We start from the raw sequence: 25,181 nt of genomic DNA, 5'->3' as shown, positions 1-25,181 counted from the left end.
GTTTACTGTATTGTGTGTAAACCTGAGGTTTTCCTCTTCTGGCTCTGCACCAGTACTCTCCTCCATCAGAGACTTGCACAGATCTGATTATTTTAGTTCCTGTAGTTTCAGTGGATTCAGTGTTTGAAGGGTTAATGAAGATAAACTCCCATCCAGTGGACTGATGAACAACACAGGTCAGAGTAACTGTGTCTCCAATGAACACAGACGTCTGTGGCTGCACAGTCAGAGTTGGTTTATCTGTCAATATAAAACAAATAAAAATCATCTTTAAACAACATTCGAACATATTGAATGATACAGTATGTTGGGGATAAAAATAATAAACAGACTCACCTGATACTGTCAGTGTAACTGCATTACTGATGTGTGAGTATCGTGATCCTCTGGTCTCTGTCCCTTTGCAAGTGTATTTACCTGCGTCAGACTCAGTAACAGATCTGATTATGTAATACTGAAGTTCATTTTGATGGATGTCTGAATCATCTTTATACCAGCTGTACTGCCACCTCCTGAGTCCTCCTTCATTGATGCCACATGTGAGATAGACAGTTTCTCCTCTGAATACATGATCATCAGGCCAAACTGAAACTTGAGGTGTTGGTCTCTCTGTACAATGACACACAATTTACACTTTAAATAATGTCCATAAATTCATAACTGGGTACACACACTTTTTTAATTAAAGGTGAAAAAGAATACATTGAAATATGCTAAATTGTTGATATCTACATAGAAGGTATGTGGCTTTATTAAGTGCAAAACTTATCCAAAGATAAGTTTTGCGTTCATTTACAACCCTAGGATTTGCCCCTAGAATGCAATGGTAAATTTTTCTTATTTAAAAGGGTCATGAATAATAATGCTGAGCTCTGCTCTGATTGGCTGTTTCACAGAGCGGTTTAGTAGCTCTCTGTGTGTGTGTAAACAGACCTTTTGTTTGAGCCCTTATCAGACGAACATACGGAATTTGAGGAAAAATCACATAGAGAAGCTACTGTAGCCACCACCGGACAAACAGATCATCATCGGAGACAACTTAGTAAAAAATTGTCCGTTAAGGACTTCTGTAGAAACATGGCGGCCCAAAATGGCGACTTCCATGTAAGGGAACCCTCTGTGTATGTAGATAAAAACATCGCATTCTAAGGTAATAAACACATAACAGTTCATTATGAAAGGTCTTAATACACCTTTGATAATATAGTTTTGTATATTATATTGCATTTTTGTCAAGAGATCCTTTTAAAAATTACACACTGCACCTTTAAGCACGCGACCCTTGACAGAGCTGAAAAAATTGCATTATTTCATCACTGTTTCGCACGTGTAGGTCAGTAAATCTGTTTTTGACCATAATAAGTAAATACCTAAAGTGGTCATTTTTTCTTATAAAATGTTGTGTTTCTCATTTCATGTGTTACAATGCTGATCATACTACAGGTTATTGAGTGCTTTAACAGATCATGAAGTTTGACTTCTCAAAGTTTTTCAAAATAAGAGTAAATTGGGTTTAAATGTCAGGAGTTCCTGTCTGGACGAAAGTTAATTTGTCCCGCTGCTAATACTGTTGCATTATGCTAAAAATGTATATTTTTCTAATTTGATTTAATTACATTTTATAGTATTCATACTGTTGAAAAAAACATTCTCAACAATTTAAGTCTGTATTGTCGAGTTGCTTTTGAAACATTTGATAAAACTGAAATTTAAAATGAAATGTAATTTAATTATTTTTTGTAAAGATAAACAACAAAATAAGTTTGCAGTTACATATGAACAAGGTCATAGTCGTGTATATTTAATAAAAACAAGTGTAATACAAAAATCTATCTTGTTCTGTTGTGTTACTTTTGATCCACCTGTGAGTTACTTTCATCCCATCACAGTCAAAAGTATTACTATGTTCACTACTACTATGTTCAGAGTGAAATTATACTGAAGTAATTTTACATTTGTTTAAAATTTTACCTGGTATTGATAGAGCACACTTGTGAGTTATTGACCAGTCCACAGCAAAAAAAATCTATGTCTAAAACATTATCTTTTAAAATTAAAATTTTCTGAAAAATGGTACTCTCGACCCTGCTCTCCCCTAACTATATTTTACAATATAGCGACTTTGACTGTAAGAAGTTAATACATACTTCATGCACCTTTAATTTCAGGTTTTATCCCCTTTATATGTCGAACGTCAAGTGACCAAACCATAAAACTGTGTTGATCGCTTCCAGTTGCCGGTATGTGCTATCGTAGGTTGTTGTTGTTATTCGTAGTATTATTATTTGTGTTATGTTCTTTTTTATTCTAATATCACTCTAAAAAAACAAACAGTGCTATATAGCACCAAAACTGTTGCTTTGGATCGTAATCATAGAAGAACCGTTTTTAGTGCCATATAGCACCGTTGAAGCACCAGTGAAGCACCTGTGTAGAACCAAATAGGGGCCATATAGCACCACTAAAGCACCACATATGGTTCTACAAAGCACTATATGGTTCTACACAGGTGCTTCACTGGTGCTTCACCGGTGCTATATGGCACTAAAAACGGTTCTTCTATGATTACGATCCAAAGCAACAGTTTTGGTGCTATAGCACCGTTTGTTTTTTTAGAGTGTATATGAATGTCTGTGAGAGGAAAATCCCTTTGTGAAAAGCTATATAAAAAAGTTAGTACATTTTCTCTTACTTAGGTTTAAAATGTTAACCAGCATATCCACTGGACATCGGTTAATTTCGTCTTTGATAGCTCCTAAAGGCTTTATGTATGAAAACAGCACCATGTCAGCCTAGAACATACAGAACCGGTCTACGGAAGCGATCTACTATGTTTACAGGAATGCAGAAGTAAGTTGCGCATATACCCTGTAGGCACTCGTTCAGTGTCTTGCAAAATAGTGTTTCAGAACAAAATGTATTATGCGTAAAAATACTTACCTTGTACTGTCACTGTTACTGGTTTACTGTATTTTGTGTACCACATGTAACCAATTCGTGGGATTTCAATTCCGGCTCGGCACGAGTACTGTCCTCCATCAGAGACTTGCACAGATTTGATTGTTTTAGTTCCTGTAGGTTCCTTGTATTCCTGATTTAAAGGTGTGGTAAAGACAAACTCTGATACAGGGGACCGACTGACCTTACAGCTCAGTGTAACTGTGTCTCCATTGAACACGGACGTCTGTGGCTGCACAGTCAGAGTTGGTTTTGTAGCTGTCAATATAAAATCATTGTGAGCTGTAAAAGTGTTTCAAGAAGACTTTGTTGTTCTGGTAAAGCATTGGTGGAGTTCATTTTACAGACAATCCCCCTAATGACTCCAAAGATTGATGGATGTACCGTACTCTTTACAGCTGTTATCTCTCTCTTTCTCTGTGTGTTTGTGTGTGTGTGTGTGTGTGTGTGTGTGTGTGCACGCGCGTGCAAATTTAAATAAACAATTCTACATTGTGTTTTCTTGCTGATATTACAGTGAAAGAAAATAATTTAATTTAATTTCATCCACTTTTTTAACCAAAAACTAGGCCTTAGTTTAATTAGGAAATAAAAATTGTTTGAACAAACACTTTACTAAAAAAACATTACTTTTGTGCATTTTGAGGCAAAACAAAGGGCACTGATGTATTTTAAAATATGTCAGTGCAAGTTGTTTTCAGCTCTTACATTTATTTCAGTCTAGGACTAGTCTAATCCCTGTCCGGTAAACCACGTAAAAATATATGTAAAAAAAATATTTAAAATACATGTCTACATCAAAATGTACAGTACTGTACAAAAGTAGGCCACCACCACCAGACTGGTTTTTTTGGAATTTTAATGTCCATCCATATTTCTTTTTTTAATATATTTTATTAAGATACAAACAGAAAATACAGGAAATATGTACAACAAATAAAAAATTTAATTTTCAATACTTTTCTGGATGTATGCTATTAAAGATAATAGGAAAACAATATCACTATAACATTGCAAAAACAACATTTCTAATTGTGGCATGATGGCCTGAGACTTTTGCATTGAATTTTGCATTTCTGATAAAAATACAGAGGGCATCTTTTTATTTCGCACTGAAATACTGAAAATGTTCTCTATTTTATCCAAAGCAATAAAATATTTGATGTTATGAATGAATCAAATTGAATCACCTGCAGTATATTGAAAGTGAATGTTTGAAATCAGCCCTGTAAAGAAGAAAGAGAAAAACTTATTACAGTTTAAACATACAGCTGATAAACCATCTATATGGAAATACATAATTGAATCATACTGTTTATTCATATGTAAATATTATTAGTGTTGGGCAGCAACCTAAAACAAACTAAATGCAACACTTCAATCTTAAAGATGTATTTGGTAATGATGGCTAATTTCTGCTGCAGATTATTTTGACATGTCAATTGAAAAGAAACAACAGATATATAAAACTAAATCACAGGACTGATTCAAAACACACACCATCAGAAACATAAAACTAACTAAACACACTGATGTCTTTCATTCACCTACAGCACAACAGAATAATTTCTGTTTAACAAACACACAACACTATCTGTACACTTACTGTCTCACACAAACATCTTTATTTACTTATATATCATAAAGGTTTACAGCAAGAAAGCAGCATTAATAGTTTTTGTAAAAATACATCAGTAGTACATTTGATTCTGTAGACAATGTGACAGTAATTGATGTGTAGTTAAATCCATAGAGAGAAGATAATACTCACAGAGAACTAGAGGAAGAGAAATCAACTCCATATTGATCTACTGATGACTGACACTTTTCTGACATCTGATGTTTTATAGCTTGCAAAGACGTGACGTCATTCAGTGTTATTATACACAAATACATAGAAAAGAAATATATGCTGAGTCAGAATTTCTACAGATTCCCAGATTATCAGTTTCCCCTTTCACACTGCTAATATTTTACCAGGGGTTGAGTTAACTCTGGGAACTCCTAATCTGACATTTCACACATTACATAACCAAACCCTTGGGTACTTTTTTAATTGACATATTTGTGCTGTCACAAATTGATTAATATGCTGCTGCTTTTAATGTCTGAAGAATAAGTAAAAAAAATACTCTTATGTCTAAGAATACTGATATAAAACATCTCATAAATCTCAAACTGTGTTCTATACTCTTAAGAACCTTTAACACCTGAAGGTGTTTCACAAAAGGTTCTGTAGATCAGGGGCGTCGCTAGACCCCTTTTACTGGGGCACGTGTCCGAGTCGAGTGTAAATCTTTTGTGCCCCGGTGTAAATCTCAAGTTTAAATTTTAGCACTTAACTAGTGCAATCCTTTACAAAGGCAATCGCAGCAAAAACGGATCTGATGTAGTTATCCAATTTACGCTTGTAAAAGTGGCGAAGCAGTCACACTGACGCGTGCACGCACATATCCATGTCCGCACGCGTATTTGTGTTCATCCGGGCACAATCGCATTCAAAAGGTGATGCCACGCGAGTGAGTTAGCTTATGACAACATGACGAGACTAAAGTAAGTTTCTAAATAATAATGTTGTTTTGTGCATTGTGCAAAGCAGGGAAAGGGAAGAAGAAAGGAGAGATGATGAGTTTAAGGGAGGTAAGACAAACTACATCCTCAACCCTGTCAGGTCTCAAACATTAGAGGAAAAATCTCAGGAAAACCTCTTGTCAAGTCTATAGAATTGCATTGTTGCTGAGAAAATCAACAGTATGCATTATACTGTTCTGTATTTTCAGATATGAAATTTTTAGTTTACTAATATTTAACTCTAGGACACTAACTTACATAACCGTTAGCAGTAACTATGACTGAGATTATTTAGTATAGCAGTCATAAAATGACTGGTTTCTTCAAATATTCTTGTAAAAATATTCTTGTAAAGATAAGTTATTAATCATTGCTATTATTGTATAATGTAGAAAATATTTTTCTGCTGTCATTATTTCCAAACATGTTATGCCATTTATGCCTCCAAACATGTTACTTATGTTAGGTATGATGAAGATCACACTTATATATGGGTTGCCCACCGTTCCATATTGAACTGATACGGAACGCACTTTGTTCCATATTTTTTGAAAATCAATTCAGTTCAAATACTTGACAGACACATAGCTTCTTATATCTCAGACGATGAAAGAAGACAGCACCATTTGTATAAGAAAACCCTGATGGTGCGGTAATTTCTCCCCCTGTTTGTCTATGATCAGCAGTGTAGCATTTTAACATCTTGCAGCATCATCAGGGAATGCCCTTGGTCGTTTCAGCTATTGTGATGTCACGTATCATAGCAACGATGACGACAAGTGACAACAGCGGGAAATGTAAAAATGACTGCATCCGAGCAGCCGGCAAAAAAGAAACGAGCACAAAAATATAAAATTAAATGGCAAAATGACTACCAGTGGCTGCAATGCATGAGGGAATGAATACAATGCCAATTGTACCATATGCCATCATGTTTTTTTCTGTTTGTCACGGCGGAGTGTGTGATATTAAGCAGCACGCATCAGGAGAGAATCACAAGAGAGGAGCGAGAGGCTGCGGGCACAGGAGGGAGCAATGTCAAGGTTCCTCATCCTTCAGACGTCTCCAGAGGCTCATATGTAATTATGTGGATTTTTAAAACTCAAATATAGTTGATAAGAAAGTGATTATATTAAAAGAGATAGTACAGGTTCGGCCAGACATTCCACATATATCTCCCCAGTGTTCCCCTTCTGTTCCTGTGTCCCGCTCCCTCCCATCACATCTGGTTCAGTCTTGTATATTGATTAGGCATACTTTGCTATTCTATAAATATTTAGGCCTAAGAAGTTGTATGAAATAAATGTATCTAAATGTATCAATTAGTTTCCACTATTTTCACCAGAAGTCTTTATTTCAGGTTTTTTTTTCAAATTCTCTTCTGTGGGGGCATGTCACCAGACCCAGGCACCCCCCCCACACACACACACACACACACACACCCCAAATAGGGAGCCAACGTGCTTTCTGTTCCTTATTTCCATTCCAGAAAGTTGGCAACCCTAGTTGCACACTTCTTGCACACGGCAGGCTTTCAAAAAAGTCAGCAAAAAATGGGGGGGCTGTAGAGCTTTATGTCTAGCAACACCCCTGCTGTAGATTATCAAATTGTAAGAAAAAAAAAGGTTTTTATAAGAACCTTTCACTGATATGTTGTTCGTGGACCCACACTGAAAAAAAACGATCCATTCAATTTACAATTTTTTTAAGGTAAGTGGTTGCAATCAATTTATTTAAGCTACATTTAAACAAAAAAAAATATTTAAAAAAAACTTTTGTTTAAATGTAGCTTAAATAAATTGATTGCAACCACTTACCTTAAATAAATTAAGTAAATTGAATGAATAATATTTTTCAGTGCAAAAATTTTCTTTTGCATCGCTGTGAAAAACATTTTAAACAAATTTAGTTTTTTAGAGTGTATACTATTTAAACGAAGTTTCTTAAGAAACTCTGGGCAGTGCTTTAATGTCGAATGAGGATCATTTTACACACTAACTAGTTTATAAATGGTATATGTGGTTTAAGTGAAGGACATTTAAGGAAGACGTTAAGAAATATGACTTACTGTCACACGCGTCACAGATACTGCTGATAAGTACTATGACATTTTTGTCATAAGGATCTGAATGATCTTATTTGGGTCAAAAAACATTTTTGATTCTTCAAATACACTGAAAAAAATGATTCATTCAATTTACTATTTTTTTTTAATGTAAGTGGTTGCAATCAATTTATTTAAGTTACATTTAAACAAAGTGTTTTGTTTTACTATTTTTTAATGTAGCTTAAATAAATTGATTGCAACCACTTACCTTAAATAAATAGAGTAAATTGAATGAATAATTTTTTTCAGTGCAAAAATGTTCTTTTGCATCGCTGTGAAAAACATTTTAAGCAACTTTTGTTTTTTAGAGTGTATACTATTTAAATGAAGGTTCTTAAGAAACTCTGGGCAGGGCTTTAATGTCTGATGAGGATCATTTAACACGCTAACAGCTAGTCTATATGGTATATGTGGTTTAAGTGAAGGACTTTAAGGAAGACGTTAAGAAATATGACTTACTGTCACACGCATCACACAGCCTGATCTCACGAATTTCCCCCAACGCCAGCCGACAATTGTTTAAAGTTTAGAATATAGAAAAAAATAAATCAGAAAAAAATAGTATACACCAAATCTAACCCTAAGCCGAAGCGAAAATTGTTTGAAAATAGGAAAAAGCAGTTGAGTAACCCATCCGTGAGAATGCCACGGAAAAAGACAGTCCGTAGCAGGGCCACGGAAAAATGCGGAGATCCGTGAGAATGCCACTGAAAAATTAGCAAAACATTTTGTGACTATCCCACAGAACTTTGTGAGATCATGTTGAGGCACAGATACTGCTGCTATGTACTATGACATTTTTGTCATAAGGATCTGAATGATCTTATTTGGGTCAAAAAAAGATTTTTGATTCTTCAACTGAAAAAAATTATTCATTCAATTTACTACATTTTTTAAGGTAAATGATTGCAATCAACTTATTTAAGCTACATTTAAACAAAGTTTTTTGTTATGTTTTGTTTTACTATTTTTTTAATGTAGCTTAAATATATTGATTGCGACCACTTACCTTAAATAAATGTAAATTGAATGACTCAGTGTAACCATCCAAGAACTGTTTCTTTCATATCTTTTTATATCTAAAGAACCCTTTTATCCCCACAAAGAACCTTTATTAAAACATAAAGGTTCTTAAAGGAACAAGCCCACATTTTGGGTGTTTAGCTTATTCACTGCATCCCCCAGAGTTAGATATGTCCATACATACCTTTCTCATCTCCGTGCGTGCTGTAACTCTGTCTGACGCAGCCCCCGCTAGCTTAGCTTAGCTCAAAGACTGGAAATGCATGGCTCCAGCTAGTATACTGCTCCCAATAAGTGACAAAATAACGCGATCATTTTCCTATTTATGTGTTGTGATTTGTATAGTCAAACCGTGTACAAATAACAAGGTGATATGAGACACAGCGATCTTTTAACAGTATACATACTGAGAACTATATTCTCTGAAGACGAAGCACTGCCGCATGGGCGGAGTGATCTGCTCGCAGCACACGAGAAGCCCCTGGTGAGGAGCAGAGAGTTCGGTCAGAGTTGTGCAAATCACTCCGCCCATGCGGCAGTGCTTCGTCTTCAGAGAATATAGTTCTCAGTATGTATACTGTTAAAAGATCGCTGTGTCTCATATCACCTTGTTATTTGTACACGGTTTGACTATACAAATCACAACACATAAATAGGAAAATGATCGCGTTATTTTGTCACTTATTGGGAGCAGTATACTAGCTGGAGCCATGCATTTCCAGTCTTTGTGCTAAGCTAAGCTAGCGGGGGCTGCGTCAGACAGAGTTACAGCACGCACGGAGATGAGAGAGGTATGTATGGACTTATCTAACTCTGGGGGATACGGTGAATAAGCTAAATTCCCAAAATGTGGGCGTGTTCCTTTAAGATAAAGTTTCTTTATGGAACCATTTAGCACAGGGGTGTAAAACTCATTTTAGGTTGAGGCCAGGAGGTAAATAACATCACCATTTAAGGGCTGAATAACTTTTTCAAAACTTAGTGTGCTGATAATTGTGTTAATATTAACTAAAGAAACTACAAATTAATTAGCAAGAAAACTAGAAAAACACACGGCTCTGTGAAAACTACATTTCATTACATCTGTAAAAACTCACTGGTCTTAGGTTGAAAACCTTTAATTTACCAGAAGTTCTGTCAGATGGTTTGTGAAGACATAATGGGGTGGGGGGGTTCCCGGACAGAGTTTAGATTAATCCAGTCTAGGCCTTATTTATATTAGGTCATTTAAGAAGTTTTTAAAAACAGTTTTTTACAAGCTTACAAAAACACTACAGGTGTGCATCTTAAGACAAAACAATGTCCCTGGTATATGTTCAAATTAAAGAGGACAAGGTGTTTTTAAATGAAAGCATGCAGCTCAAACATGCATTTTAGTCTCGGACTACGATAAGCCCTGTCGGGAACAACCACCATTCAGCTGACAAGGTTTTGTAAATTACTGTCAAATACAAAAATAAACAGAATTGATTTCTTAAGAATTTCTTGTTGTTGAAATCAAAGCTCTTTGTTTGCCTTTTCATGTTTCCAGCATTGCTCAATCGCATCTATTGCAGTTGTGTGGTTATTGTGATGGTTATTATGTTCTTGTAAATTCCCCCAATATGTCATCATAATTTGCTGTCTCCTCAATGGCATTTCTCCCAATTCTACCTGCAACGCTGGAACAGATGTTGTTTCAAAAGCCCCACTACATATCCTTAATACTTGTGCTTGAATTACATCCAATTTTGTGAACAAGGTTTTAGATGCTGTCCCATACACTACACACCCATAATCCATAAATGATCTTGTTAAACCTATATACAGTATATGTCGAGAAGGGGCAGAACACGAACCCAGGTGCAGACAATAATAGGAAAAACACTAGACAGAAAACAGAAAAACAAAACCCACGAGGGGGCAAAATGAAACACAACAAGATAAACTAAACACTGATTAAACTTGACTAGACTCAAAACATAACACAGAAAACTAACTACAAATGCACAAAACTAGACTTGGTATATTGGAAGACAAAGTACTCACAGGAATATAGACAATGGACAAGCAACGAACACCAAACACACTAGCCGTTTCTCAATGTCAAGGAAGGATCCTCGGAAGCTAGAATTTCGAGGATGCTACGTCATCGACGTCCGTTGAAGGACTGTTCCAATGTCGAGGATCCTTGAAATTTCAGCCAAGGACTGAGTCCTTCGTTCGAGAAATATCCCATATACAGGAAAGGATGCAATTTTGTATCCTTCGCGCTCTTCACGCGCTGAAATCACCCACAATCCTATGCGCGCAGCACCGAAAGCACACCTTTCAATCACGCAATGACGTAATGACGTGCACTTGCTAGCCTGTTCCATTTAACATGTTCTCCGAATGCTTAAAAGGAGCCTCGGCTAGCCTCTGAAGGAAGTGACTTGTAAGGACTAGTCCTACCAAGGAAGTATCCTTGACATTGAGAAACGGCTAATGACATTAAATAGGAGAACTAATGAGGGGAACAGGTGAAAAGAATAACAGGTAAGGGAGCGGGTAAAAAGTGACAACACGTGGCCTGATAATGAGTAATCCATAGCCACGTGTTCCCACACAAAACATGGTACTGTCAGAACCCTGTCACACTGAACTAGATGTAATACAAGACAAGATCCTGACAGTACCCCCCCAAGCCCGGAATACACTGCACGATTTTTGTCCTCTTATAAGATCATTACCTTATCACAGGAATTCCCAAAGTGTGGTACGCGCACCCCCAGGGGTACGCGAGCTGCCACCGGGGGGTGCGCGAGTGGAAAAATCTAATGGCGGTCTGGTTCTTTAAGTGGGATTTTTCCATACAATAAATGAATAAAAAACATGAACAGTAAACATTTCCTTTGTAATCGCTTTTATTTTAAATAAAAAACTATACCCTTACAAAAAATAACTGCAGTACACTGAAGTACAACTACAGTAAACCTGCAGTACAAAGTAGTACAACTGCAGTAAAATGAAATACAGCAGGAGGTTTGCAATCTTTTGAAGTACAACTGCAGTGAACCTGCAGTACAAAAGTAGTCCAACTGCAGTAAAACTGCAATACAAAGTAATATAACTGCAGTATAATTAAGCACAACTGTAGATTTGCAGTATCATGAAGTACAGTAATTGCAGTATAGTTGCAGTACATTTAAATTCAACAGCAGTAAACTGCAATAGAAAAAAACTGTAGGTTTCCAATAATGAGGTATAAATATAGTACAACTGCAGTCCACTGATGTTACACTGAAATGCATGTATACCCCTACAAAGCATACTGCATTACTGCAGGCATGCTGTACAGAGCAATGTAGCCAATGCTGTGGTTACAGTACTACTGTACAGCAAGTTAAAGCTATGGACTACTGCTATGCAACATTAATTCGTATAATCTGTTGGGGTTGTGGGACATTGGAAATGAATGGAAATCACTCAATCAGGCACAATGCAGAACACAAAAATACAGAAATAAAGGGGCAACAATATAACGGATTAATAAAAAATGCATTTGCTCGGAGGTTAAACTATAAATAATTTCTTATGCGAGTACACTTGGCCTGTATTTTTTTTAAGTGACTGTGTCAACAGATCATTTGGGAAGGAATCATCCTGTTATTTAAATTTAACAGAGGAACTGTCATGATGCTGTCAGCCCTGTAGGCCTATGTATTTTCCTTGTTTAATGTGACGATCATGGCAGCCCTTATAGTTGTCTTGTTTTGTTGGGAGTCCTGTCTTAAGTCTTGACCCTGCCCTTGACCCTGGGTTAAATATAAAGACATAACAATGCATATAAATTTATATAAATGGTTTGGAGTTTAAATGTCATGTAAATAAGTTAAAACTAGTAATTCGTAAAGTTCATAAACTGTTTAAAATTTGTATCTTGCAAAAATGATGAGCATTTGTTCTGACCAATCAGCCCGTAAGTAATAGGCTCCGCCCACCTGCTTCACATGCTGTTGGGTTCAGATTGCGCAATACCAGAGAGGAGAGAAGACCGGAGGAAAAATTAAACTTTAGTAGTGGATGTATTTGAGTAAAAAAGTTGAAAATAATCTTAAATATATTTAAAATTAAACATAATACGAAGAGATTGAGTGGATTCAGCTTTTATTTTGTTTCAAACGTGTTCGATGGGTTAATTATTCAGTTGCTGAAACAAACTTTGGATGTGGTGAGTTCATTTAATGTAAATATAAATGTTTAAATGATGAATCAACACCAGTTGTTGTAAAAACAAATGTTTATTATGTTATTTTGTTTGTACTACTGTTATATTTTATATATTTGAGTAATATAAATCGATGTTGAGCTGGTTGCATGTGCAGTAATCTAGCTCATGCACGTGTAGCTGTAACACACGTGTCTGCAAAAGTAAAATGCAATATTGTTAATGCTGAAACAAATATTTTACATTTATTTACTAAACTGTAAAGTTATACTTACCAAAGGTATATGTTTGTAAAATGTTTTGATATAATATGCATAAAAAGTGTATACGTAAACAATACTTTATTGTTGAAGATTTATATTTGTTTATAGTAATGTTATCTACTGGATTGTAGTGACGTGTGAAAATATGACTGTTTACTAAATGCTGTCATGCATTTCAGACCATTTGAACAGGTCAGGTTTTTTAGTTGGAGTTAAGAGTGTCATTGATGGCGAGTCAACCCAGTCGAATCGAATTCTAGAAAGGAAGAAGAGGAATTTCATCTATCCATTCAAGGGAGTAAGTGGACAACAGTAAATACTTACCTCTGGAACTGAGAACTGATCAGTATTGAGAACTGCCTTAGCTGCAACTGTACTGAACTGGACGCTGTTTAACTGTTGCTGTTCTAACCAGTTTTACACTGAAAAAAGGATCTGATATCAGTCAAATTTGAAAAAAAGAGTCTAATTGTCTATTTGTCTGTGTTTTGCATATGTTTTGTTAAGGGTAGTGATTTGAGGTCACTGTTCTTAAAACATATTGTTTATTTTACACCAGATGTTGTAATTGATTTGTTGTTTTGTTTTGTTTAATGTAGTTTTGTAATTTTCTTTTAAAGCAGGGGTGTCAAACTCAAGCCCTGCGTTCCAGTTCGTTTTTTTATGAACTTCCCTCGCTAACTTCCCTCAGTCTTGTTCACTCGGATGTACGTCATTGCTTACGTTGTACGAGTGCCCACTACAGCTAGAACACTTGAAGTGGGTTCAAATGGATCACCCTAAGCCCTTGATGACATGGAAAGTGGAGACCGCCCCCTCCATGTGCAAAGCGCGAGTTGCTGAAGTGACGTCACAATCGTGCTGCATTGTGGGATATGAAGCGGCATGAAGTGTACATATGAAGCAGACTCGCTCCCTCTGTCAAAATCGAGGGAGCGAGGGTCAGTCCATACAAACTTCCCTCGTCCACTTGACGAAGTGGAACGCACTTCAAAATGGCGACAGGGATTCCCCTGAGGGGAAGTGCTTAGGGAAGTTCGCGAGTGTGTGTCTAAAACTGGAGTGGAACGCACCCAAGGCCCGCGGGCCAAATCCGGCCCGCCCCCTCATTTCATCTGGCCCGCGAGAGTTTATAAATTATGTTAATTATGTGGCCCGCGAGAGTTTACAGATTATTTTATTGTTTTTTTAAGTTTTATTTTTTGCAGGTTATCCCGCCAAAGTCTTTTTGTAATGTAATTATAGTGATAATGTTGATGATTGCATAAGAGAGAACGAGCAGTGCTCCGCACGCGCGCACTTCTAGAGTGGCCGTGTCTTAATGCAAAGGCTGCACATCCGAAGGGTCCCATTTCCAGGCTGCATATACGTCATCAAGACTGTCTTGTTTCACAATATTAACAATTCTAAAGTTAAATATTATTCTTTGTTTATAGTAAATAGTTGTAATATGCGTATGACTTGCGAATGTAATGGTCAGTTAACTTAAATAAACCAGGCTTGATGACGCTGCATATGCGACCTCTGCAGGCTGCAGCCTTTGAATTTAGAAACTGACAGTATCGCTCGTTCTTTCTCTCCCTCTCTCGTGCATGCTCACGCGCATCCAGCGAGAATTTTTTTTTCCGTTTTCCGTCTCGTTTACAGAAATGTTTCGCGATGTCCAGCTGGGATTAGTTTACAACGCGTATTGCCGCTAAATACGCAAACTAATGACTCATCTGAACCGATTACTTTTAATAAACGATTGAAACGATCTGTAGCCTACATACAACACTGAACTCATGAGATGTCAGTCAATCAGACACTTAAAGCCAGGTAAAATATCACAGCTTTTTTGTAAAGAGGGCAAGAAATGACAAGTGAGAGTTTATGTGTCTAATAAATGCATATTGTGGTGGAGATTGTAAAACTCTTAATTAGTATCTTAAAATGCCTCTCATTTTCTTACCTGCACAATGCAGGATAACATAACATTTTGAGTGTACTCACATTCAACATATGTTTTTGTCACCACAATTATTTTTAAAATAATCTGTAGAACAGTTGTACTCTATACACTTTGTCATTATTTGCCTGGGCTTCTACTTTCAAAGCTAGATATTATTTATTTATTTACAAAACCAATAGTAATCAAATGCAGAGAGAATTATGCAATGTACAGTAATAAAAGAGTTGATACATTCATACAGTCCTTCAAATACAACCGGCCCTTTGAGAGTAACCGTAATGCTGATGTGGCCCGGGATGAAATTGAGTTTGACACCCCTGTTTTAAAGGATAAGGCCTATAACAAACAAAGGGGGGAAAAGTTTATAAACATCTTACTTACTTTACAAGCAGTCTCTTGTCATTCATCAGTATTAACCCCTACCTCCCTAGACGAACTAAGTATCTTCTGAATCCACTGCCAGCGAATCAGTCTTAATCTATCTATTTTATTAATCTATAAGAGTACACTTTATATGTTATGTATCACTGAAGCCCCTGTTACATTACGTCACGTGATGTTATTTATTTAGATTATTGTCTTTGTTTGCCCCCTCAAGGGTGTTTTTGTTGTAATGAAAATATTTTCGTTCAAGAGCTGTCTGTAATTGGGTTTTGTCTTCCCCACACATGACAGGAACATTTGTGTTGTGTTACAGTTTAAGAAATTTACTGTTTGATGAACCTTTATTCATCATATATTGTAGAAATGCAATAAAAATATTTAATAAACAATATTGAATAGAACTTGCTGTTCTGCATAGTCCACCTTTATTGGTACTGCATTTTAATAGCATACAACTAAAATACAATACTACCAAAGTGCTATTATGTATTGCTGTATAATGTTAGTACTACTACAGCTGTATTGCAGGAGTACTGCAGTTCTAGTGCAGTTGTACTTCAGTGATACTTCAGCTGTATTGCAGTTGTACTGAAGTAATATTTCAGCTGTATTGCAGTTCTAGTGCAGTTGTACTTCAGTAATACTTCAGCAGTTGTACTTCAGTAATACTTCAGCTGTATTGCAGTTCTAGTGCAGTTGTACTTCAGTAATACTTCAGCAGTTCTAGTGCAGTTGTACTTCAGTAACGCTTCAGCTGTACTGCAGCTGTATTTCAGTAATACTTCAGCAGTTCTAGTGCAGTTGTACTTCAGTAATGATTCAGCTGTATTTCAACTATACTGCAATATTGCAGTTTTTTCGTGTCCAAAAAACTGCATTTTTCTACATTGTACAAAAACTGTAGTATTACTTTTAAAAAACTGCAGTATTTTTTTGTAAGGGTACTTTTAGTTTTTGATAGAAACGTAGAAGACAGCTGCTGTCTTTTTCTACGCGCTGCTCTTCTGTTATGCACTGCAGTCGCTATATGTGTGTCAACTCGTTTCATTCATTCCATATTATAAATATGCTTAACTGGCTGAAATCAGGGAAACTGTCAAGTGGGACGTCTTATGATAAAGTTGTTAGTCACGAAGGAGGAGAGGGACCAAGAGAGAGAGACTTTTTTCTATGGTAAAAATAGAAATAATCAAATGGGACGAGACATGGGTGTGTCTAATGCACAGGATACGCGAGCAATGTTCATGCATGGTAGAGAGACCGGCAATGAATTTTATAATAAAATACATAAATACTTACAAAGACACTGTAGAGAACTTATTTAAAGCTTTTATTTAATTTTGTTTGAAACTTGAGCTGTTATAATGAATCTGCAAACTATTATACACCTTTTGTGCGAACTGTAAAGGCTTTTGTGAATGTGTTTGATGGGTCTGCACGTGACGCACGCTCTAGAGGGAGAGCGCACTGGTAAACATGAGGAAAGCTCTCATATGTCATCTATTAGCTGGCGGCAGTAAGTGTAAGTTTGTAACCATAGGAAACTCGAATGGTGTCTAAATATTAAACGCATACACGGGGGCGCGCATCATCTACGCTGAGCGTAGCTGCGTCTAGTCGTAGTTTCTGATGGTGCAACAGGCGTAAATATTTTTCACAATGTCAGACGTAGCTAAGCCCGACGTAGGACTTACACCCAACTTCTTTACGTCCGGCTGGTGCAACCGGCCCCTGGTTATTTGCACATGATTAAACATGTGTCTTTATGGCGAGTCTTTATTTTTTTTTTGAGGTGGGGTTTGGGGGTGCGCCAACCCGGTCGGGACATAGAAGGGGGTGCGCAGGAAAAAAAGTTTGGGAACCGCTGCCTTATCACACTGTGCGACATGTATGGTTTAAACTCTGATACGAGAGGCATGTAGACTGTACGATGATGACACGGAAGCTTCGGCAGCAGCGTCACACATTGCGCAACGTCACCAGCATGCTCATGGTAAACAAATACCGGCGCGCAGGTCGTAGCAGCAAACACACTGTGCAGTGATCATGCCGAATTTCTGACACTGCCAGAAAACTATCGTAGGCTATCTTTGGATGCAAGACCGGGAAAACGGCGTCTTTGAACCTCTCTCACTGTATGACATAGGACCACCGATGGAGAGCCACGATCACAGAAATCGCGACGGTAGTTTCACGATGGCATTCTTCCGTCTGGGACAGCCAATAATCGTGCAGTGTATCCCGGGCTTTAAGGAGCGGCTACTAGACGCTCCTCAGGGGAACACTAGACACAGGACATAACAGACTGCATACAAGACAGAACCCAATGAAACATGACAAATAATAACAATGGCAAACAATGAATAACAACAAATGGGTTGGGGTGGGACAATAAAAACAACAAACAAGGGAGGGGGGTAAGGGAATAACAAAGTTCATAGGCAGAGGTCCAGACTGGGTGGGAGGGGCGTGAGTCCTTGATCCCCGGGGTATGGCCAAGGATGGAGTACGGGTCTCTTGGGGGGGACTTTGGGATAGGCGGGTCCAGATGGGTTAAACTGAGGCAGTGCTGGGGCAAGGATAACAGGGGGTGCTGCAGTGGGCTGGGAAGCCGCAACAAGAGGCACTGCAGGCGGCGAGACCACGACAGGAGGCAAGACAAGGTGCGCTGTGGCTGAAAGCGGTGGCGAGACAGGAGCCAAGACAGGGGGCGCTGCGGCCGGCAGCGGAGACGAGACAGGGAACATGCCAGGGGGCGCTGCGGCCGGCAACGGAGACGAGACAGGGACCATGACAGGGGGTGCTGTGGCCGGCAGCGGAGAAAAGACAGGAACCATAACAGGGGGCACTGCGGCCGGCAACGGAGACGAGACAGGGACCATGACAGGGGGTGCTGCGGCCGGCAGCGGAGAAGAGACAGGGACCATGACAGGGGCACTGCGGCCGGCAACGGAGACGAGACAGGAACCATGACAAGGGGCGCTGTGGCCGGCAGCGGAGACGAGACAGGGGAGGCTGCAGCCGGCTGGAGACCCGAGGACCCTTTCTTCCTCTTCTTCTTCTTTGGCCGGGGTGCAGAGAGTGTAGGAAGAGAGGGAGGCACTGTGAAGGGCGTGACACTCTCAGAGGAGGACCCCCCGGACGTAGACTCCTTGGAGATCCTCTTCTCTCGCTTTCCACGGAGGCTGACAGGTGGGGAGGAGCCCTCTGGGTTCGGAGAGGTGGGTGTTGGTTCACCCAGAGTCATCATTCCCACAACACGGCCCTCCGGGATAGATGGCAAAGAGTCTGGGGCTGCGGCCTCGGCTGAGACCCTGGGCTTAGGTCGGTTCATAACATAGTTCATCATGTCTATTAAGCCCAGGGGTCTCAGCATACTAAGCTCGTTCGGTTTGAGAGGTTCATCGAGGCCACTATTAAAAATTGTCTTGAGTTCCGCCTCGTTAAACCTAGTCTTCTCCATAGCCCACAAAAACTCCTCCACAAAGACGCTGCTCCTTCTTCCCCTCTGATGACAACTGCACAATAACTGAGCCCGACGGGCTCTGTCTGCTGGGTTCTGCTTTGGCTTGTCCATCTGTCGAGAAGGGGCAGAACACGAACCCAGGCGCAGACAACAATAGGAAAAACACTAGACTTATTTACAAAACAGAAAAACAAAACCCACGAGGGGGCAAAATGAAACACAAGCAAGATAAACTAAACACTGATTAAACTTGACTAGACTAGACTCAAAACATAACACAGAACACTAACTACAAATGCACAAAACTAGACTTGGTATATTGGAAGACAAAGTATAGACATCAAAAAAAGGAATATAGACAATGGACAAGCAACGAACACCAAACACACTGAAATTAAATAGGAGAACTAATGAGGGGAACAGGTGAAAAGAATAACAGGTAAGGGAGCGGGTAAAAAGTGACAGGACAAGGAAAACACATGGCCTGATAATGATTAATCCATAGCCACGTGTTCCCACACAAAACATGGTACTGTCAGAACCCTGTCACACTGAACTAGATGTAATACAAGACAAGATCCTGACAGGATCTAGGTTAAATATATATATATATATATATATATATATATATATATATATATATATATATATATGTATATATATATGAAGAGTTTGGTTCCAAAACGCGATAAATGCCATTTAAAAAAAAAAATGAGTTACTGCCAAAATCAGTATTATATCAGGTCAGTAGTTAAAAGTAAATTCTTAATTTTACGCAAAATCCAATACCCACCGTGATATTCTGTCATCTTTTCTCCCTTTTTTCCCAAAATGCGACAAACGCCACTCCTCCTTTTTTACAGAACGCTATAAATCCATTCCTGATATTACAGCCCACCAGTCACGCAATGTAAACAAACAATGGCGGCGCGCTGAGTACACGGAGTCCTAGTTTTCCCATCTACTTTGTACTTCGTGATCAACAAACAAAACAAAATAATACTTTAATTGCATTGCTAAACCTGTGATGGTTTTCTGTGACGGGAAAGAAACGTAAGCCATCAACATCTAATAATTTCCGCGAGAGGAACTAGGTTGCTTGTTCTCCCGACAGCATCAAGCTTCTCATGCTAAAACATTGACCCCAGAGGATCTTATGAAAAACTTTACATTATTTTACTCAAAGTCAACGAAAATCGAGCGGGACCAAAACATTTTACAGCTGATCGCTGTGAAAATGTAAAGAGATGACGTCAAGTATACAGTATAACCGCAGCAATGTGTTCTTTATATAACAAAGTAAGTGTTTTGGTTAATGCCATTAATGTTTATTTTTTAATCATTGTATACCACTAGTCAACTAAATAAATATAAAATGGTAAAGATGAATGCACATTTATACATTGATTTAATAGATTTATAGCATTTTGAAATAAAAAACTGTCATGGATTTATTGCATTTTGTGGGAAAAAAAATATTAGTTTTTATAATAAATCTTTGAAAATCAAGTTATGGATTTGAATTGTTTTATGTTTTTATAACCTAAAGATGCTATGTGAAAGTTTGTAACAGAAAAGAGTGGTTTTCATCTTGTCACTTTCTTGGTATAGAAAACACGTTTTTACCGAAATTTGTCAAAATGGATTTGTTGCGTTTTGGAACCAAACTCTTCATATATATATATATATATATATATATATATATATATATATATATATATATATATATATATATATATATTTAAGCAATATCGCTCGAGTAGGAGTGTGATTAGGCCAGAGGCACGAGGCCGTAGGCCGAGTGCCGGAGGCAATCACAGCCGTGATGATATAGAGCTATATCACACGACTCCGAGAGCGATATTGCTTTTATACAACAGTTCGACGGCACACGTTAGAAAAACGAAAACTAGAAAACAACAACGGAGTTATTTTAAAAGCCTCTTTGTTTGAGAACTACTTCTTCCGCCACAGATTTGAGGGCGGCCAGAATGACAGGTAAAACTTTCGGCTGCTTTGAAGCTCATAACAACTCAATGGACGGAAAAGCCGTTACTTTATATTACCGTTTCTTGGTCACAAAGTGTAGTTTTAAGATTAGTTCAGTCGAGAATGTATATGTATTATATTTAAATCTGCAGTCGATTAGTAAAGATAGCGCCTGTTTGAACGTTTGCTTAGTGAGATTCGGTACGAATGAGAACCAAAGCATGTGTTCACTTCAGTGTTCACTCGCCCCGCTGACCACCGCCCTCTCTGGGCTACATCTCTGAAAGAGATACCCTGGCTCTCATGTTGGCCTTGTTTGTTTATGATCGTCAAAATGAGATCAAATCAGCAGTATTTGGTGTCATGATCAAACTATTACTTGTTTTTTTAATTCATATTTAGTGTCTTTTGTGTTGTTATTGTTTTGGCGCGAGGTAAAAGTTAATAAAACTACTTGTATAACGTTACTATTGCTTTCTCATTTATTCTTAACGTGATACGAGCACTCGATTATTATTATTAAACTTTGTTCTTGTCAGTACTATATAAAAGTGTCAGAGAGATGTTTTTGCATGCTGCTTATAAATATACCAGTGGCGATATCTCATAACATGTTTTAATAGTCACGTCAGGATAAAATAAATGATCAGTGTCCACATTTAAAAGCTGCGGGGCTTACCTGCAGTTCCACTGTGTTTTCGCGTTCTGATAAGAAATTTAGCTCCAGAAAAAAACGAGTGTTTATATTCCTCTTTCCAAGTGTTAATCGTCCACACGATGTGACAAGACATTAATCCCATTAACTTTAACGTAACATCCAATAATAACTTCCGATTGGGGATTCACAGACTGATTTATGAGCTAGTAAACTAATGAGATACACGGAGAGTGATCCAAACAGGGCGTCTGTGTTTTTCCATTCAGAGATGAGCCTGCTTAGGACCTCCATTCACTAGGTGGCGGAATGATACGAAAGGTGAAGCGGTTACAGTGCCGATATTAGCACAATATCGCATAGCTCTTAGCCAATCAGATTCGAGAACCAGAAAGAACTGTTGTATAAATAAATATATATATATATATATATATATATATATATATATATATATATATATATATACATATATATATATATATATATATATATGGTCTGAGCCAGTCGGCCATGATGGTAGGATACGCAGACACCTCTTGACCAAAATGACAAAGTAATTAACTGCGACAGTTTCGTAAACACTAGATTGTAACAAGATGTTCAATGTACACAAAACGTTTTGATGTAGGCTAAAGCTGTGTATGTTTAGGTATTTAGTTGTAATTTGATTTTAGCCCATTAACACATACTGTACCAGGTTTTTGTGTTGGGTGTTGGGGGCTGCAAAGTTTACAAACCAGTTCTGGGTTGGCTATGGTGGTTATATGTGTGATTGCAAGATGTACAGTAAATGTCCTGGTTAGATTAAAGCCATTAACAGTGTGGGTAACACTTTACTTGAAGGGGTGTGCATAAGACTGACATAAAACCTTCATAATCATGACATGACACATGACAACTCCTCACTCTCAATATACACTCACCTAAAGGATTATTAGGTACACCATACTAATACTGTGTTTGACCCCCTTTCACCTTCAGAACTGCCTTAATTCTACGTTGCATTGATTCAATAAGGTGTTAGAAGCATTCTTTGGAAATGTTGGCCCATATTGATATGATAGCATCTTGCAGTTGATGGAGATTTATGCACATCCAGGGCATGAAGCTCCCGTTCCACCACATCCCAAAGATTTGGGTTGAGATCTGGTGACTGTGGGGGCCATTTTAGTACAGTGATTTCATTGTCATGTTCAAGAAACCAATGTGAAATTATTCGAGCTTTGTGACATGGTGCATTATCCTGCTGGAATTAGCCATCAGAGGTTGGGTCTGGTGGTCATAAAGGGAAAGACATGGTCAGAAACAATGCTCAGGTAGGCTGTGGCATTTAAACAATGCCCAATTGGCACTAAGGGGCATAAAGTGTGCCAAGAAAACATCCCCCACACCTTTACACCATTGCATTAATGAGAAGTTGAACAGGTGTTTCTAATAATCCTGTAGGTGAGTGTAGGTGCTGGTCATATAATTAGAATATCATCAAAAAGTTTATTTATTTCACTAATTCTATTCAAAAAGTAAAACTTGTATATTATATTCATTCATTATACACATACTGATATATATTTAAAATGTTTTTTATTTATTTTTATTTTGATGATTATAACTGAGAACTAAGGAACAACTAAGGACAACTTGGCTGCAATATGGCCATATCTTTGGCATTTAAAACATCTCAAATGAGGCGGAAAATATACTCTTACATTGTAACGTATCCCACTTTCACTTTATCTGGCAATTTCCTCTATTGGAAAACCTGCAACACTGACAAACTATCAACCCTTTCTCCGCATTTCCTTGCTTGCAAGCGTTTAATGTCAATAACTTTCCCACCTCTTATGTTTGACTTTAATTCCTCCAACTTTTTCTCAACTGGTATACCATATATAACGCCTTTCTTAAAGTGTCCATAACATCTTCTTCTACTTGGCTTTCTCTACCATTCTGCCACATACTTTAATCATCTTCACTGCCTTTTCCCTTTCGTTTTTCATTGAGTCAATGCCACCGGACTTTCCTTATTACATTTCCTTCTTTGAACCTCAAAATTACTTTTAACCCCTTATCTTCAACTTCTCTCCTCCAAACGATTAAAAAGTAAATTGCAAACATTGCAAAATTATGGGAAATTCTATTTTTCCTAATTTCCCCCTGTGATGTCACTATAAATGGTAGTGCCCTTATTACTGGACAAATGGAGATCAACATAGTAACTTAAACCCCATTCATACAGACCTTTGGTCCCAGAAAATACCCGTAAAATTGCTTCTGTGTGAACGCAACCACGTCCTGTAAATCTTCTTGGATCGTTGCCGGAAAGAGGACCTAGTAAGATACATGGAAAACCCTCTGTGTGAACAAGAAGCCGAAACAATGCAGTAATGGGCGTGTCGTACAACAAAAGTTATGGTTCAGCTCTTTAAAACAAGAGATTTACATGCAGATCAACATTCACGAGGAGAAATGTTGCGAACTAGACTGAAGCAGATATCAGGAAATGATAAATAAGACACATAAACAATGCTGGGTGTGCCATAGTGAGGATGCGCGTGCCATGGCAACATGAAGTTGGTTCAACTCTTAAAATAAGGTATTTACATGCAGATCAACATTCACAACGAGAAATGTCAGCAAACTGGACTGAAGGAGATATCAGGTAAGTTAGCTCATCACTTAACGCGCTGAAGCAGAGATCATTCAACAGCATAAAAGAATATCACGTCCAGTGGCCGCTGGTCACCAGGGGGCGCCGCCCCCCAAAGTTGGCTAGAGAAGAAAGCTACTTTAACATGTTACAAAAAAGATAAATATATAATGCAAATTAATACAATATAAAATCGTTTAGTGGTACTATTTCACTGTTAGTCATGTTATCATTTGTTTAAAAAAATAAATAATCAAAACTGAGTTCGTTTGTGTGTGTGTCATGTTTATGTGTCTGGGGCGCACCCCTAATGAGTGTCTATGTAGGTTAGTAAAAAGGGTAAAAACATGTGACCTGAGGCTGAGCTCTAATTGGTTGGTTTCGAATCCGCCCTGGGGCGCAGGACTGTGCGCCCCAAACCCTCCCACTTATGTTGTAAGTGAATCAGAATAGTTTTTTATGTCTGACCTCATGTGATTGGATCGTTTTCAGAGTCTCATAACCGCGCTGCAGATGTAATCAGTGAAAGCAAGTGAAATATCTTGAGGTGAAAGAAATATGATTTTATGCTTACAAAATCACCCTTTACAAGACGTTCAGTTGAAGAATAAATAAAGGATTAAGGAGCTTGGACCAGATTGAGCAGCAGGAAATGATCATGGTCGAGTTTACATGCTTTTTCAGGACTTATGGCAAACGGAGTTGGGTAACGTTAGCTGGATGCTATGTCGAATTCCTTTTATTATTTCCCTGTTTGCTGTTTATAAGAGCTGCCTTTGCGTGGACATGATGTTCAGATAATCCGCTATTTTCCATGGCTTGGTCAACTTTGTTACAACGTACTGGTCTGTGATTAGGCAACTTACTGTGTGTGTGTGTGTGTGTGTGTGTGTGTGTGTGTGTGTGTGTGTGCGTGCGTGCACGCGCCGGCGTCATGATGGAAATGTTCATGTGAGTGCATGCATTTTAACAGTCCTT

At 38.0% G+C, this 25,181-nt stretch overlaps 1 protein-coding gene across 1 annotated transcript in view; it reads right to left on the bottom strand.

Annotated features, from left to right (window-relative positions):
* The window catches only part of LOC129425493 (Fc receptor-like protein 5), a 99,402-nt gene that overhangs the window by 33,009 nt on the left and 41,212 nt on the right, over window positions 1-25,181 (bottom strand). The window lies entirely within an intron of this gene.

This window comes from Misgurnus anguillicaudatus, chromosome 19, assembly GCF_027580225.2.
Source record: "Misgurnus anguillicaudatus chromosome 19, ASM2758022v2, whole genome shotgun sequence".
Taxonomy (NCBI): Eukaryota; Metazoa; Chordata; class Actinopteri; order Cypriniformes; family Cobitidae; genus Misgurnus; species Misgurnus anguillicaudatus.
This window is presented reverse-complemented; position numbering and strand designations above follow the sequence as displayed.